Consider the following 15411-nt stretch of genomic DNA (forward strand, 5'->3'; position numbering starts at 1 on the left):
ACCTGTCACCTATATACATGCTGGCACCCATGGGTGCCAGCATGTATATAGGTGACATGTGGGAGAGGCGGGGAGGGCAGCGGAGCCGGCGGGGACTTAGCGTCCCTTCACCCGACAGAGCTCTGAGCTATATTAGCTCAGAGCTCTCGAAAGCATCTTTGTATTTGGGCTCAAAGGAGCCCCATTGGTCCTTAGCAGACCAATGGGGTTCCTTCTCCCACATGTCACCTATATACTTGCTGGCACCCATGGGTGCCAGCATTTATATGGGTGACAGGTGTGGGCGGAGTGGACGGCGGGAGCCGGCGGGGACTAGCGTGAATGCGGCGGCCGAGCGGCGAGTGACGTCGGGTGCGGTGGTGTTACAAAGTAACAAAAATGTTACATTGTAATAACTTTGTTACTTTGTAACTGATTAGTATATTTCCGAGGATATTGCGTGGGAACTGGCTTTTAAAGGGACAGGTAAGTATTAATGGTTAATTAAGAATATTAAAGGACTTTTTTCGTGGTTATGTTTTTTGTTCAATTAAAATACTTTTTCTATGTGTTTGTGTGTTTATTTACGTTTAACTCTTAAAGGAAATGGGTAAGGGGTACAAGTACCTCTATACTCATTTCTCCTGGGAGGGGGGTGGGCATCTGGGGGACCCCTTTTTAAAGGGGACTCCCAGATGCCACCATGAACCCCTCCCCAGGAAATCGCGGCCTCCACCTCCACCGCCCATCGGAGGTGGAGAAGAGCCCCTTGTCCTTGGATTGGACAAGGGCTCGGAGGGGGAGGGGAAAGCTTGGCTGCCCCTCCCCTTCCGAGACCCCCCAATCCATGGACCATGCGGGCTGGTATAGTCAGGGTGCGGAGCCCCACGCGGCCGGTGCTCCGCATTCTGGCTATCCCAGTCTGCATGGGGGAAAAGGGGTTAAAGAGGTCTGGGAGGGGGGACCCCACGTCGTTTTTTTTTTATATTTCCCACACTCAGAACGAAGTAAGTGAAACTCTTCCCACTTGGGGAATCTATGAAAATAACGTAAAAAAAAAAGTGGGATCAGCGCATCACCGGGCCGCCACCGATTGGCCTCAACTCAGAGATGCGCTGAGCCCCCCCAGAGACTGCAAACGCACCTTGAACCAAACAGAAGCTCTGCATATACACCAAAAGCAAAACTGTTAAGTGGGAGCAGCTGGCCGGAAATAAATTAAAACATAGTAAAGAGCTGAGCAGCGCTACTTAAAAACAGATGAATGCTTACCTGCAAGTGTGCAAGCCCCACTAATGGGATAAAATACACACTGAGCACACACATGACCTGTCTACCGCTTGGAGGATGTTGGTTTCCTCTAACAGCTTGCATGCAACTTGTTAGGTACTCGTCCCTCCCACTGTCGTCAGGGCCGAGCCTGGGCGGGTGCTGCGGGTGCAAGGCACCCAGGCGCCTGCCTCTGAGAGGCGCCGCCCGGCCCCGCTCTCCCCCTGTGGCCGCCGCCGCCGCTTCAAGCTCCCTCCCTCTAGCCGCCGCGTCAGACCTCGATCAGGCGGGCGGGCGCTAGGACCTAGCACGCCGCACTGATATGCGGAAGTGACATCACTTCCGCATATAGAGCGGGTGCGTCCGGTGCCCTTTTCCTGGTCGGGTCGCCCGCTGATTGAGGTCTGACTAAGGACTGCTGAAAGGTGAGGGGGGAGCGGAGGAGGGAGCGGCGGCGGCGGGGCGCGCTCCTGTCACTCACTACCCATCCTGGGCGCACATACCCCCTGGCTACCCATCCTGGGCGCACATACCCCCTGGCTACCCATCCTGGGCGCACATACCCCCTGGCTACCCATCCTGGGCGCACATACCCCCTGGCTACCCATCCTGGGCGCACATACCCCCTGGCTACCCATCCTGGGCGCACATACCCCCTGGCTACCCATCCTGGGCGCACATACCCCCTGGCTACCCATCCTGGGCGCACATACCCCCTGGCTACCCATCCTGGGCGCACATACCCCCTGGCTACCCATCCTGGGCGCACATACCCCCTGGCTACCCATCCTGGGCGCCCATACCCCCTGGCTACCCATCCTGGGCGCACATACCCCCTGGCTACCTATCCTGGGCGCACATACCCCCTGGCTACCTATCCTGGGCGCGTATACCCCCTGGCTACCTATCCTGGGCGCGTATACCGCCTGGCTACCTATCCTGGGCGCATATACCCCCTGGCTACCTATCCTGGGGACATATATCCCTGGCTATATATTCTGGGGACACTGTCTGTTTGTCATTATGTGCATTTACTGGTGAAAATCTCTCTTATGTGCATTTGCTGGTGAAAAGCTGTCTTCTTATGTGCATTTGCTGGTGAAAAGCTGTCTTCTTATGTGCATTTGCTGGTGAAAAGCGGTCTCTTGTTATGTGCATTTGCTGGTGAAAAGCGGTCTCTTGTTATGTGCATTTGCTGGTGAAAAGCGGTCTCTTGTTATGTGCATTTGCTGGTGAAAAGCGGTCTCTTGTTATGTACATTTGCTGGTGAAAAGCGGTCTCTTGTTATGTGCATTTGCTGGTGAAAAGCGGTCTCTTGTTATGTGCATTTGCTGGTGAAAAGCGGTCTCTTGTTATGTGCATTTGCTGGTGAAAAGCGGTCTCTTATGTGCATTTACATGGGGAAAAGCTGTCTCTTATGTGCATTTAGTGGGGAAATTTTGTCAGTAAAAATAATCTTTTGTCAGTAAATTTTTAGGTATTTGTCAGTAAAAAAATAACGTGAAAGGTTGGCAACACTGGCAGGCTGCGCGGCGCAACGGGAAAGATACAGGCAGCCCACCTCACGCTTGGGCTTGGCGGGGGGTGGAGCCTACGACAGTGAGAGTAGGGTGGCCGCAGGCAGCCATAAATACGCAGTGTGTGACTGCGTCGCACTCGCAGAGCCTCTCAGCCTGAGTCAGTCCAGAGACTAGCAGACTCGCAGGAAGCCAAAGCCAGCCAGGAGCAAGCCCATGGAAGAGGGGTAGGAATGGGGTATCACATGCATGCGGAAAGAGGTGGAAGGTGTGGGTGTGATTAGGCAGGACACTGGTGTGGTTATGTGGTTGGGCGCGGTAAATTTACCCACTCCCATAGGCGCCAGAGAAAATCTTGCACCCAGGTGCCAGGCACCCCAGGCTCGCCCCTGACTGTCGTAGAAGTCTTTCCTCCATGGGAGGGGACCTAACACTAACTAAATTATACCTATGCATATGCATAGCCTGGGCGCGCTACCAAGTAAAATTGAAAATTGCGTAAAAAAAGTGGGATCAGCGCATCACCAGGCCGCCACCGATTGGCCTCAACTCAGAGATGCGCTGAGCCCCCCCAGAGACTGCAAACGCACCTTGAACCAAACAGAAGCTCTGCATATACACCAAAAGCAAAACTGTTAAGTGGGAGCAGCTGGCCGGAAATAAATTAAAACATAGTAAAGAGCTGAGCAGCCGGCGGCCGGTGCTCCGCATTCTGGCTATCCCAGTCTGCATGGGGGACAAGGGGTTAAAGAGGTCTGGGAGGGGGGACCCCACGTCGTTTTTTTTTTTTATATTTCCTACACTCAGAACGAAGTAAGTAAAACTCTTCCCACTTGGGGGAATCTATGAAAATAAAACACTATTGTTACCTGAAAAAAAAAACTGACATTTTCCGCATTTAAAAGACATTTTCGCCCTTGAAACTTAAAAATCGATTTTCTCAAAAACTATAAGGTCTTTTTGAAAAAAAATTTCTCCTCTTACTCCCACTGATCCCCTTAATATACCCTGTGAATTTGGTGTTCCTAAATTTTAAGCAGGCTTTGCTATTAACCGTTAAAGTCGGCGGGTTTTTAAATGTATATATTTTTCCTTTGAAACTTTAACATGGATTTTCTCAAAAACTATAAGGTCTTTTTGAAAAAAAAATTCTCCTCTTACTCCCACTGATCCCCTTAATATACCCTGTGAATTTGGTGTTCCTAAATTTTAAGCAGGCTTTGCTATTAACCGTTAAAGTCGGCGGGTTTTTAAATGTATATATTTTTCCTTTGAAACTTTAACAACGATTTTCTCAAAAACTATAAGGTCTTTTTGAAAAAAAAAATTTTCCTCTTATTCCTTCTGATCTCCTTAATATATTCTCCAAATTTGAGGCTCTTAGCACTTAAGGGGGCTTTGCTATTAACCCTTAAAGTCGGCGGCTACCTAACACTGATCCATGCGTCAACTTTTCTGCTTGGCAGCATGACCTTACGCATTAATTGCTAGTAGGATTTTACGCGTAAGCCTATAACGTAATAACCTGAATTACGGTATACTTACGCGTAATTGCGTAAGTGCTATGCGTAATTACAGACATGTTCCGAAATTGAATGTCTATGCCGTAAGCGTAATTTCGTAATGCGTAATAGCGTAAAATTACGCGTAATGATCCGTAAGCGTAGCTTTCTCCATTACGACCAGCACTGCTCCAGATCTAAGATCCAATATGCAGTAAAAGAAAAAAGCTTCCGGGCACCAGTGGGTAGCAAAGGAAAACACCTTTATTCCATCCTCAGTACAAAGATTAAAATAGGATGTTATAGCCTAACAGTCTGTTTCGCAAGGTCTAGCCTTATTTCCTCAGAGGCAAGAAAAATAACATCTTAAACATCACAAAAGCAGTAAATATAGGCTTACCACTCCAGAAGTCACTCCCTCCAGCCGAAAAAGCGTGGAAACGCCGTCCCGAGCCGCCGCCATACGGAAGCCCCGCCCCTTCCGGGCAAGTCATAGGGGATTCCGTAACCAAGACAGGAAACCACGCGGATTGCGTGGTTGGAAGCCGCGGTATTAGGGAGGAGTGGCCAAGCAAGCATCCTGGTAGTCAGGGCAACCCGCAAAGCAACAACCATCCTCCCAGCCGAGCAGAAAGCAAAAAAGCACTGCCTCGAGCCGCCGCTGTAGAAAAACCCCGCCCATTAAGGCATGTCACTGGGGATCCTACCTTGAAAAGAATATAGCCGCAGTATAAGGGGGGAGTGTCTTAACGGGCGTCTGATGATACAGGCTACCCGTCCTGGTGTGTAAGCCCATATACAAAAAGGAAAAGAAGAAAAGATTAAAAACAAATTAATATATACAGCGCATAATTAGGGCACCAGAATATAGCAATTGGAATAAGCAGATTATCAGTAATCAAAACATTGTAAGATTAATAATCACAAAAGATGTAAAAGGGCAATTTAAGGATAAGCGGCCAGTGTGGCGATCACCCTCCTCCCCCCCAAAGAGACGCCACTGCTCTCAGCATAGGTCAGCCATAAAATAAGAGTAAGATCACAATGAGATGAGGGAGGGAGTTCCAGAGAGTAGGGGGCAGCTTTAGAGAAGTCTTGAAGCCATGAGGCTAGAGGATAGGAGGACATGAGAGGTCAGTGGAGGAGCAGAGAGGGCCGTTAGTTGTTTATTTCGGCAGGAAGCAGCTCCACAAACAGTCGCGTCACATTTTCCACTCACCGTTTGGCATCTATGGAAGAATGAAAGTTTACGAAACGCGCTGTGTAAATTCGCCGGGCAGCTGAGGACGCGACCGTCCCCCTCTATAACTTATGGCTGGAGATCTGGTGTAAACAGCGTGCCGCCATGATGTGTGTGTGTATATACGGCGGCGGTATGAAAGATGCCAGCGCAGAATTAACAGCTCTTGGCTCTTCGCTGTGTTATGTTATTAACCATAGAGATTAAAGCTGAAAAACCAAATATCCAACTGAGGACACGGAGATCGTAAAACAGCGTCAGGAAGACAGGCGGACCAAATCCAAATCCACAGTCACACCAGAGAGACGGGTTTTTTGGGTCATTTTTAAAAAACGACTCCATTGACTTGCATTAAAGCGGTATAAAACCCTGACCTAATATTCAATAAAAACATGTTTTCCTACTTTTTATATGCCATACGGTTATATTTGCTTTTGTGCATAAGTATTAGTGTTCATTTAGAAATTATACGTTACCAAAGTACACTTTTTTTTGCTCTGAAAGCTGACTTTGCATTTTATTTATAACTGCTTTATTTATGTTCTAACAAGCAGAAATGCTTTCTAAATTGTCTGACTTTGTTCAAGGGCAGTGTAGGAGAAGTGTTTATTTACATTCCTCACTTCATAATAATAATTAAACACAAGATAACATTATCTACAACTTTGGATGCATATAGATTTATCTGCACTGATTTTTTTAAGTCCTGTGTGTAATAATGATATCCAGGGCTGGATTTACCATAAGGTACTGTAGACACATGCCTACAGGTGCCTGATGATAGAAAGGCGCTCACTTCCCTCCCTCCTTCCCTATGCAACTTAATACTGAGGGTACCTCTGGCTACCTAAAACTAAAAGAACACCTATAGCTACCACCTATAGCTACCTATGATGGGCAAGGGAAGTAAGGGAGAAGGGATAGCTGGGACAGCCAGCACACTTGCGGTGCAGTTCAGCGGGTGTTTGTAGGGTCATGGAGGGCGGAGTCTGAAGTGCCAGGACATCTGTGCCTATAGGCCCCTGTGATGTAAATCCAGGCCTGATAATATATTTAGATCTGCTCATCATTCATGCCTAGAGTCTCGGTATTGATATGCTGCACATCTGTGTATTCGGTGTGTGGACTGGTTTGGAATAGTTTTGGGGCACCCACCATTCCAGCCATGCCACCAATATATTAGGCAAGCCTCCTCCAGCATCCCCCACCAGCCCTCACAGAAATAATGAGTACTTATAGCAATGGTACAGGCATTATACGGGAAGCATAAGCAAACTACACAGCTATTTCCAGCCATACAGAAAAGCCCCATTTATAACCGTGTACAGAACCTGCTTCTACGCTGTTTAATAGTAAAGATTTCTTGCATACGCTATTCTCAGAGAGGCAATAAACTTGCTTTGTGCAGAATTCACCTACCTGTTCCTGACAGACAACCATTTTTCCATACATTATCCTGATTTGTTTTATCACCACAGTAAGGACCGGCGCTAAAATGTTATAATAAACAGCTAAACGCATAGAGAACTGCCTCCCACAACCCGAACTGCAAACCAAAGTATGTATCTGTCAGGAGGGGGAGAGCGATGTTCTGCAGATCTCTAGAGAGGCCAGTGATGGGATAATCTGCAGAATATATACAATATGTATCTGTCAGGAGGGGGAGGGGCAGAGCGATGCTCTGCAGATCTCTAGAGAGGTCAGTGATGGGATAATCTGCAGAATATATACAATATGTATCTGTCAGGAGGGGGAGGGGCAGAGCAATGTTCTGCAGATCTCTAGTGAGGCCAGTGATGGGATAATCTGCAGAATATATACAATATGTATCTGTCAGGAGGGGGAGGGGCAGAGCAATGTTCTGCAGATCTCTAGAGAGGTCAGTGATGGGATAATCTGCAGAATATATACAATATGTATCTGTCAGGAGGGGGAGGGGCAGAGCGATGTTCTGCAGATCTCTAGAGAGGTCAGTGATGGGATAATCTGCAGAATATATACAATATGCATCTGTCAGGAGGGGGAGGGGCAGAGCTATGTTCTGCAGATCTCTAGAGAGGTCAGTGATGGGATAATCTGCAGAATATATACAATATGCATCTGTCAGGAGGGGGAGGGGCAGAGCGATGTTCTGCAGATCTCTAGAGAGGTCAGTGATGGGATAATCTGCAGAATATATACAATATGTATCTGTCAGGAGGGGGAGGGGCAGAGCGATGCTCTGCAGATCTCTAGAGAGGTCAGTGATGGGATAATCTGCAGAATATATACAATATGTATCTGTCAGGAGGGGGAGGGGCAGAGCGATGCTCTGCAGATCTCTAGAGAGGTCAGTGATGGGATAATCTGCAGAATATATACAATATGTATCTGTCAGGAGGGGGAGGGGCAGAGCGATGTTCTGCAGATCTCTAGAGAGGTCAGTGATGGGATAATCTGCAGAATATATACAATATGTATCTGTCAGGAGGGGGAAGGGCAGAGCGATGTTCTGCAGATCTCTAGAGAGGTCAGTGATGGGATAATCTGCAGAATATATACAATATGTATCTGTCAGGAGGGGAGGGGCAGAGCGATGTTCTGCAGATCTGTAGAGAGGGCAGCGATGGGATAATCTGCAGAATATATACAATATGTATCTGTCAGGAGGGGGAGGGGCAGAGCGATGTTCTGCAGATCTGTAGAGAGGGCAGCGATGGGATAATCTGCAGAATATATACAATATGTATCTGTCAGGTGGGGGAGGGGCAGAGCAATGTTCTGCAGATCTCTAGAGAGGCCAGTAATGGGATAATCTGCAGAATATATACAATATGTATCTGTCAGGAGGGGGAGGGGAGAGCAATGTTCTGCAGATCTCTAGAGAGGCCAGTGATGGGATAATCTGCATAATATATATACAATATGTATCTGTCAGGAGGGGGAGGGGCAGAGCGATGTTCTGCAGATCTCTAGAGAGGTCAGCGATGGGATAATCTGCAGAATATATACAATATGTATCTGTTAGGAGGGGAAGGGCAGAGCGATGTTCTGCAGATCTCTAGAGAGGTCAGTGATGGGATAATCTGCAGAATATATACAATATGTATGTGTCAGGAGGGGGAGGGGAGAGCAATGTTCTGCAGATCTCTAGAGAGGTCAGTGATGGGATAATCTGCAGAATATATACAATATGTATCTGTCAGGAGGGGGAGGGGCAGAGCGATGCTCTGCAGATCTCTAGAGAGGCCAGTGATGGGATAATCTGCAGAATATATACAATATGTATCTGTCAGGAGGGGGAGGGGGAGGGGCAGAGCAATGTTCTGCAGATCTCTAGAGAGGTCAGTGGTGGGATAATCTGCAGAATATATACAATATGTATCTGTCAGGAGGGGGAGGGGCAGAGCAATGTTCTGCAAGTCCCTAGAGAGGTCAGTGGTGGGATAATCTGCAGAATATATACAATATGTATCTGTCAGGAGGGGGAGGGGCAGAGCAATGTTCTGCAGATCTCTAGAGAGGCCAGTGATGGGATAATCTGCAGAATATATACAATATGTATCTGTCAGGAGGGGAGGAGCAGAGCGATGTTCTGCAGATCTCTAGAGAGGCCAGTGATGGGATAATCTGCAGAATATATACAATATGTATCTGTCAGGAGGGGGATGGGCAGAGCGATGTTCTGCAGATCTGTAGAGAGGGCAGTGATGGGATAATCTGCAGAATATATACAATATGTATCTGTCAGGAGGGGGAGGTGCAGAGCGATGTTCTGCAGATCTCTAGAGAGGCCAGTGATGGGATAATCTGCAGAATATATACAATATGTATCTGTCAGGAGGGGGAGGTGCAGAGCGATGTTCTGCAGATCTCTAGAGAGGCCAGTGATGGGATAATCTGCAGAATATATACAATATGTATCTGTCAGGAGGGGGATGGGCAGAGCGATGTTCTGCAGATCTGTAGAGAGGGCAGTGATGGGATAATCTGCAGAATATATACAATATGTATCTGTCAGGAGGGGGAGGTGCAGAGCGATGTTCTGCAGATCTCTAGAGAGGCCAGTGATGGGATAATCTGCAGAATATATACAATATGTATCTGTCAGGAGGGGGAGGAGCAGAGCGATGTTCTGCAGATCTCTAGAGAGGTCAGTGATGGGATAATCTGCAGATTACAATATGTATATATCAGGAGGGGAAGGGGCAGAGCGATGTTCTGCAGATCTCTAGAGAGGTCAGTGATGGGATAATCTGCAGAATATGTACAATATGTATCTGTCAGGAGGGGGAGGGGCAGAGCAATGTTCTGCAGATCTCTAGAGAGGTCAGTAATGGGATAATCTGCAGAATATATACAATATGTATCTGTCAGGAGGGGAGGAGCAGAGCGATGTTCTGCAGATCTCTAGAGAGGTCAGTGATGGGATAATCTGCAGAATATATACAATATGTATCTGTCAGGAGGGGGAGGGGCAGAGCGATGTTCTGCAGATCTCTAGAGAGGGCAGTGATGGGGTAATCTGCAGAATATATACAATATGTATCTGTTAGGAGGGGGAGGAGCAGAGCGATGTTCTGCAGATCTCTAGAGAGGTCAGTGATGGGATAATCTGCAGAATATATACAATATGTATCTGTCAGGAGGGGGAAGGGCAGAGCGATGTTCTGCAGATCTCTAGAGAGGTCAGTGATGGGATAATCTGCAGATTACAATATGTATATATCAGGAGGGGGAGGGGCAGAGCGATGTTCTGCAGATCTCTAGAGAGGTCAGTGATGGGATAATCTGCAGAATATATACAATATGTATCTGTCAGGGGGGGAGGAGCAGAGCGATGTTCTGCAGATCTCTAGAGAGGCCAGTGATGGGATAATCTGCAGAATATATACAATATGTATCTGTCAGGGGGGGGAGGAGCAGAGCGATGTTCTGCAGATCTCTAGAGAGGCCAGTGATGGGATAATCTGCAAAATATATACAATATGTATCTGTCAGGAGGGGGAGGGGCAGAGCAATGTTCTGCAGATCTCTAGAGAGGTCAGTGATGGGATAATCTGCAGAATATATACAATATGTATCTGTCAGGAGGGGGAGGGGCAGAGCAATGTTCTGCAGATCTCTAGAGAGGGCAGTGATGGGATAATCTGCAGAATATATACAATATGTATCTGTCAGGAGGGGGGAGGGGAAGACCAATGTTCTGCAGATCTCTAGAGAGGTCAGTGATGGGATAATCTGCAGAATATATACAATATGTATCTGTCAGGAGGGGGAGGGGCAGAGCGATGTTCTGCAGATCTCTAGAGAGGTCAGTGATGGGATAATCTGCAGAATATATACAATATGTATCTGTCAGGAGGGGAGGGGCAGAGCGATGTTCTGCAGATCTCTAGAGAGGTCAGTGATGGGATAATCTGCAGAATATGTACAATATGTATCTGTCAGGAGGGGGAGGGGCAGAGCAATGTTCTGCAGATCTCTAGAGAGGTCAGTGATGGGATAATCTGCAGAATACATACAATATGTATCTGTCAGGAGGGGGAGGGGCAGAGCGATGTTCTGCAGATCTCTAGAGAGGTCAGTGATGGGATAATCTGCAGAATATATACAATATGTATCTGTCAGGAGGGGGAGGGGGAGGGGCAGAGCAATGTTCTGCAGGTCCCTAGAGAGGTCAGTGGTGGGATAATCTGCAGAATATATACAATATGTATCTGTCAGGAGGGGGAGGGGCAGAGTGATGTTCTGCAGATCTCTAGTGAGGCCAGTAATGGGATAATCTGCAGAATATATACAATATGTATCTGTCAGGAGGGGCAGAGCAATGTTCTGCAGATCTCTAGAGAGGTCAGTGATGGGATAATCTGCAGGATATACACAATATGTATCTGTCAGGAGGGGGAGGGCCAGGGCGATGTTCTGCAGTTCTCTAGAGAGGTCAGTGATGGGATAATCTGCAGAATATATACAATATGTATCTGTCAGGAGGGGGAGGGGCAGAGCGATGTTCTGCAGATCTCTAGAGAGATCAGTGATTGGATAAGCTGCAGAATATATATGAATATGTATCTGTCAGGAGGGGGAGGGACAGAGCAATGTTCTGCAGATCTCTAGAGAGGTCAGTAATGGGATAATCTGCAGAATATATACAATATGTATCTGTCAGGAGGGGGAGCGGCAGAGCAATGTTCTGCAGATCTCTAGAGAGGCCAGTGATGGGATAATCTGCAGAGTATATACAATATGTATCTGTCAGGAGGGGGCAGAGCAATGTTCTGCAGATCTCTAGAGAGGCCAGTGATGGGATAATCTGCAGAGTATATACAATATGTATCTGTCAGGAGGGGGCAGAGCAATGTTCTGCAGATCTCTAGAGAGGTCAGTGATGGGATAATCTGCAGAATATATACAATATGTATCTGTCAGGAGGGGGAGGGGCAGAGCGATGTTCTGCAGATCTCTAGAGAGGGCAGTGATGGGATAATCTGCAGAATATATACAATATGTATCTGTCAGGAGGGGAAGGGGCAGAGCGATGTTCTGCAGATCTCTAGAGAGGCCAGTGATGGGATAATCTGCAGAATATATACAATATGTATCTGTCAGGAGGGGAGGGGCAGAGCGATGTTCTACCGATCTCGCTAAGTGGCTGGGCATGCTGGGATTTGTAGTTAATTGCTATAATGAGAATTTGTTTAATCAGCATGACAGAAATGCAGCATTCGAGTGCCCCGGGGTGTCTCGGTTATTGATGGTCGAGGAAAGGTTTGAATACAAGCGTAAGACCATTAATTAGACTGCATAAAAAGCGCACGTTCCTGCCTGGTCTCGCCAGCTCTGTTATTTAGTGACGTTCTGCATTTTATCTGAATGCCAGCGAAGACATTAACTCAGCCATCCTGCCATTAACTGCCATTTGTCAGACAGGAATATTTTTTCACGTAAAAAAAAAAAAAAAAAAAAAAAAAAAAAAGACAAAAGACTGGCAGGGTACATACATAAAATGTTTTTAAAAGTCTGAAAGCAAGTGAGGCAAAGTTCTGTTAAAGAGAAACCGACGTGAGAGGAACGTGGAGGCTGACAGATTTATTTCCTTTTAAAAACAATACCAGTTGCCTGGCAGCCCTGCTGATCTACTGATCTATTTGGCTGCAGTAGTGTCTGAATCACACCAGAAACAAGCATGCAGCTAATCTTGTCAGATTTGACAATAATGTCCGAAACACTTATAATGCTGTTCAGGGTCTATGGCTTAAAGTATTAGAGGCAGAGGATCAGCAGGACAACCAGGCATATATATAGCGCCCACATATTACGCAGCGCTGTACAGAGTACATAGTCTTGTCACTAACTGTCCCTCAGAGGGGCTCACAATCTAATCCTACCATAGTCATAGGTCTATGTATCGTGTAGTGTATGTATCATAGTCTAGGGCCAACTTAGGGGGAAGCCAACTAACTTATCTGTATGATTTTGGGATGTGGGTGGAGACCGGAGTGCCTGGAGGAAACCCACACAGACACGGGGAGAACAAACAAACTCCTTGCAGATGTTGACCTGGCTGGGACTTGAACCGGGGACCCAGCGCTGCAAGGCAAGAGCACTAACCACTACGCCACCATGCTGCCCCACTGGCATGGTTTAAAAGGAAATAAATATGGCAGCCTCCATATTCCCCTCACCTCAAGTTCACTTTAACTAGCCAGAAACGAGGACTGATCTGACTATGGCAGCTATGCCTTAGCCTGTACACACACACACACACACACACACACACTAGATAAAGTTCGTTAGAAATGAACGATCTGCAACCGTGAAAATGTAATGAAGTTCTCAGCCGCAGCGTACGATCCATCTTGGCGGATCAGTTTGGTTGATTATTTATCTTTCATGAGAGCGTGTGTATAAATATTTGATCATGGACGAGTATTGTCGAAGGCACACTATGTATGAAATTCCTCATGTGTAATTTGCGAGCGTGCATGAACCGTTTCTGTCACTAATGTCCCCATGTGCGCACGTTTCCCTGCAGTTGTCACATCGTTGCTCACAGCAGCAGGTACAGAACCGCTGTGCATTGGAAGCGCTGGCAGAGGGTCGTTTGTTAAGATTTGTACACAGCAACTTTTACGTAGTGTGTATACATAGGTTAATGCCGGTTTCACACTGCGGATTGGCGGTAGCGGCGTGGCCCAGGGGCTGCACCGTACCGCACCGCCGAAAACTGATGCAATTCAGGAAGGAACTCTTTAACCCAGAAAAAAAACGCGAACGCAATCGCTGCACAAATCGATTGAGCGTTTTGCGTTTCTCCTATACCTTCCATTGAGACGGAATCGCCCCAAATATGGTCCACGCACCCCTTTGCTGACCGCACAGTGCGCTATCCGCGCTGATACGAAACTTCTCATAGACATTCATTGCACAAGCGTTTGGGGGGAGATTTTTTAAAAAAATTGCCCGCGTGTGAAAAAAAAGGCCAAAACCGCCTCCAGTGTGAACGAGTTCTGACATTTGCTCTTTAGTATAGTTTTTACTTTTTGTGAATCTGCTTTGCCTCCTGATAGCACCCCCTAGTGGCAGCAGCCGGGTTGTGACAGTCCAGTTGGCACTGAAGGGGTGCTCTCTCTCCTCCCAGCCTACATAATGGTGCTATATTACACACCCTGCTGCTATATAAATCTATATCCACACTGCAGGGCCAGGAATAGGATGCGGGCGCAGCGAGAAGCGATGTGGACATTTGGCATCCCGCAACAGAGCGATTTATTCCGCCGGCTAAATTAAAATCCTATTGTGCTGCGCTGTTAATATTTTATGTCCTTGTTTTGTGAACGGCTTTGGAGTGGCATCGTGCCCAATCCACGTCCAACTTCCCCGCCATCTGCGGAGCGGCAGAAATAGCAGACGTGAAAGTACGCATCACCCCTACAGATCACCTTCTGCGTTGTACCGGTAGGGGGGGGGGGGGGGAGGGGGTCAGACGCAGAGTTAGGGAGGGATAGAGGGATGGGTGATCAGAGATTCTTGGATCATCTATATATGGAAGGTCTCCTTTTATCGCCATCAAGTCTTAAGCTTGGTACACTCATCCAATTTTGATTGGCCAATCACTGAACAATTTTACCATCTTCATGCATTAAATCAGAACTGAAGAACTGGAAAAAAAAAAAAGTTTCACTTACCTGTGGCTTCTGCCAGCCCCCTGCAGCCGTCCTGTGCCGCAAAGTTACCATAAGTTTCTCCGTTCCCACCGCATTGGCTCACTTTCACTTCACACGGTTCGGGTACACTGCGCACATCTGTTCCCACTCCCGCCGCTGGACGCGTACTGCGCAGGCGAGATGTTCTTGTTCTGCGCCGGGCGCTCCTGGCCAGGTGTCGTCAGAGCCGCGCAGGCGCAGTGGACGTCGATTTAGAAGTCAACTTCCACTGCATGAAGTGAAAGTGAGCCGCGACATGGGAATGGAGGATCGTATGGTAACTTTGCGGGCACAGGGGCTGGCAAAAGCCCCAGGTAAGTAAAACTTCCACTTTAAAGGACACCCGAGGTGAAAATAAACAAATGAAATAGATGATTGTATCCATCTTCCTTCTCCTAAAAATGACTTTTTAAGATATTCCACACTTATTTTATGTTTAAATCTACTTTTTAAGTTTTAACGGTTTTATTGTTTTTGCTCAATGACACATTCATTGAAGTATGCCAGAGCTAAAATCTATGAACTGCTGACCCTTTTTATCCCTTTCCTGCTCTCAGAAGCCATTTTCTGCTAGGAAAGTAATTTATAGTTGGAATTTCTTATTAGTGAGGGTCAAACTGTAGTCACTTCCTGTCTGAGTCAGGACTGAGTCAGCCACTTACATACCTGATATTTAACTCTTTCAGGCAGAGAAAGAAAAAAAGGAACACAGCATA

This window comes from Hyperolius riggenbachi, chromosome 8, assembly GCF_040937935.1.
Source record: "Hyperolius riggenbachi isolate aHypRig1 chromosome 8, aHypRig1.pri, whole genome shotgun sequence".
Classification (NCBI taxonomy): domain Eukaryota; kingdom Metazoa; phylum Chordata; class Amphibia; order Anura; family Hyperoliidae; genus Hyperolius; species Hyperolius riggenbachi.